The sequence below is a fragment of the Budorcas taxicolor genome, chromosome X, assembly GCF_023091745.1.
Source record: "Budorcas taxicolor isolate Tak-1 chromosome X, Takin1.1, whole genome shotgun sequence".
Classification (NCBI taxonomy): domain Eukaryota; kingdom Metazoa; phylum Chordata; class Mammalia; order Artiodactyla; family Bovidae; genus Budorcas; species Budorcas taxicolor.
In genome coordinates, this window is record NC_068935.1 from 68,806,602 (window position 1) to 68,810,378 (window position 3,777).

Consider the following 3,777-nt stretch of genomic DNA (forward strand, 5'->3'; position numbering starts at 1 on the left):
GGTACTAAAAGGGGAATTTTCTTTTCACTCTGTTTAGATACATTTCAACCATATTGAAACATTTCTTGTATAGAATGTGGAAAATGAGGAGAAATGAACAAAGCAATAAGAGCTAGTATCTAATGAGTACTTCTCATGTGTCAGGAACTAAGGTAAGCATTTAGCATAATAAAAACCTTATTAGAATGTGCAATTATTATTATTCTGATTTTACAAATGAGAAAATTAAACACAAGTTAAAAGACTTGTTCAATGTCCCAGAGGTAGTTAATCTGCAGACTGAGAATGCAACAGCTCAAAATACAGAATACAAAAAAAAAAAAAAAAAAAATCTCCAAAAGCAATAGTGATTTTAAAATTCTTGGATATGGAATGTACTCAATAAATGTTTGTTGAGCTAATGAATAGGTTTTGAGTCATTAAAAGCGTATCTCCCCAGGAAGTACATACGTAGCTTTTAAAGAATTATCCCTTGTGTACCCACTTAATTGCATCATCTTTCTCTGGGTGAATCTGGGGCTGGTTTTATAAGCAAGGATTTTACAGGAGAAGATTGTAAACCAAACCAGAAAACATCTCAGGTAGATAACCAAAGTTTCCATAGTTGGAGTGTATGTTTAGAGGCACTACCAGCACCAGAGACAGGAGCCTAATTCTGGTTAAAGAAAACTTAGAACAGGCAAGTTTTATTCAGACGTTGCTAATCTCAACACAAAAAAGGAAAAAACAGAAAAAAAAATTGAAGTTAAAATTTAGATTCATGAAAATTACTGAATGACAAGAATAGAATCAGTACCAACTCTTTTTTTAATTATGAAAATTGTTCCTTTTTAAAATTTATTTATTTTAACTGGAGGTTAATTACTTTACAATATTGCATTGGTTTTGCCATACATCAACATGAATCCACCACAGGTATACACGAGTTCCCCATCCTGAACTCCCCTCCTTCCTCCCTCCCCATACCATCCCTCTGGGTGTTCCCAGTGCACCAGCCCCAAGCATCCAGTATCATGCATCGAACCTGGACTGGCGATTCATTTTATATATGATATTATACATGTTTCAATGCCATTCTCTTTAATTTGACATTGATCTTTGAGCAGACACTGCACAATTCTGACAGCCAGAGGCATGGAACATGGTCAGCGAAGGCACAAAGAGTTTAGAATAACACATATTTTCCAGTAAATACACAGCTTCTTTGCAGGTAAGTTGATTATTTTTGTTGTGTTTTCCAGAATTTTTAAAACAAAAATGCTTTCATACTATCAGAAGGTAATGATAATATAGCTTGTGATGCTTTCACTAAAAAAGAAAGAGTTGCCATTTATATCACATATCTCATGTCAAAAGAGTTAAAAGTGAGCCAGAAAATAAATTGTTTTTTATTGAAGTATTAAGGATCTTTGTCCTAAAAGTACCCTTTAATATATTTAAGACCTATCAAATCCACCTCTCTTCATCTGAACAGCTTGGCCATTTTTACAAAATATGGACTTAAATATGTGTGGTGTTAGTAGAGGGGTGGGAGGAGTTACTGCCATGGTGATTGTAAGCTTAAGAATCATTTCAATGGCTACTTTTAAAACAGTTACTCCAGCGTGTGTGTTCTAATTGTGTGTGTGTGTGTGCTCGAATTTGTGTATAATTAGAAGCAGCCAAGAGACTGTGATTTTGAAATTGGTTAGTCTTCTATTTAAGCATTTTTAACAGATGTGAATAACAATTTTAATTTGAAATATTATTCATCTTAAACACACAATTACTTTTGAATATCACTCATCTTTCATTTACTGAATAGCTTATTTTTCTACAAAACTCTTGGAGACAAATTTAACCAACAATTATCAAATATATATAAATTAATTTTATCTTTTTTTCCTCCTGTAAGACACAAGTGTAAAATGTAAAACTTTATTCTTCTGCAGTGTGAGCCCATATACTTTCATACTCTCATACAGCAATGGATGAGACCCATGGCATATACTGCCCTTCAATTGTGCACAGAACTCCTATTGATATTAATGAGTTTTTGCCTGAACTGACTATAGTCATTTTATGTGGCCTGAAGTGGTCATTTTATTGTGATTTGCATATTAGTTGCTGCAGAGTATAGTGTATATATCATTTCTAAACTGCCTAGGGATCTTTACAGAGGAAAGTAGTACATAAATTGAAAAGATTATTACTGTCTTTATTATAAATGGTTCTATTTGTGAGTCTTCTAAATCATGCATAAATACAGTAAAAAGTGCAAAACAGATGTACAGAGAAAATTCCAAGAAATAAAATTATTTTAAATCAGCAATTTTGAAATTATCCACTTTTAGAAGTATTTTTAATCCATTGAAAACAAGTTAGTTCATTTTCTCGTTTGACAGACAACATCAAAGTAGCATATGCAGACGCAGAGAACTAAGGAGGAGAAGCGAAAATAGGGCTTGAAATTTCATTCTGGATGAGACTGGGACTCTCAGTGTGAACCTTTTTCTTGAAGTCCCTTCTATACCTACTTCTTTAGTTCTGCCCTAAGGAGGTTAGTGATGCGCACCAAAAAAAGCCCATATCATCCACTAATCCATGTACAGGGATGAAGGGAGAACTCAGAGTGGATGAAAGGGCTACTTTGTAAAGTCACTGCAGTTTCACTTTTAATGTAAAATCTGGAGAAGTTAGGCTTTTCTCTCCCAGGATAAAACATGAAAAATGCAGGTTATTAAGGAAAATATGTTTATCTAGAATTTCAACCCCTCTCACCTTAAAGGCTCAGAATTTTGGGTTAAATATTCTCGACTCCTCTTCCCATGATGAAATAAATTCATTTGTAGAATATTGCTGTTTATTATTGAGCAAGTCAATCCTTATCTGTCAACAGTGCCTATTGTACTTTATTTTGAACATAGCCCCTGATTTTTGCAACAAATATCACAAATCTGACTTTTTTTTGTTATTTTTGTAGGCCACCCCAGGTTCAAGACAGATCTGTCTTTGATTCTGATATTTTCTACATGTGTATGTACATGCATTTCTGTAGCAACAAAGAAAAAAACTGATGCTAATTAAACATGAATATTACCAATACCACCACAAGTAGACTGTGAATAGCAAGAGATTTATATATGTGTATGAGTACTGGAGTGGGTTGCCATTGCCTTCTCTGATACTCATATATAAATGGAGATATATATATATATATATATATATATATATATATATATATATACACACACACACATCTCTGTGTAACACATCCACTTAGATAGCTTTCTTTCTGCAGTTTGGAATCATATGACATTTGAAGTCAAATAAACAACTGCCCCTGATCCATAGTCTTCTATTTTCTGTGCTTTAAAAATGCGACATCAGGCAGGGATTTTAGAATGTAGGATGTATATGTATGTGATTTTCTGCGCCCAGATTGCAAGTATTAGGGAAGAAATAATCTTTTACCAGATATTCGTTCTATATAACAAATCTCTTTTTAATGTTGGTTTAGTGGGGAGATACAGACATTAGTTTCCATGCTCACTTTTATAGGAAGTTTTCCATGTTTATGAAAGTTGGGCAGAGCAAAGATTGGTCTCAGATCTGGTCAAATCTGGGAGGTAATCAGTCACATTATAATGGTATTGCCCTGATGTGAAAAATGACTGGGAAGATGAGAAGCAATCAATATGAAAACCCCCATTCCTGCCAAGAATCTCTTTTGATATATAAGACATTGTTTACAAGATGAAAAAGCAAGAGGTCAGTTCAGTGTGTGTGTATCATAGT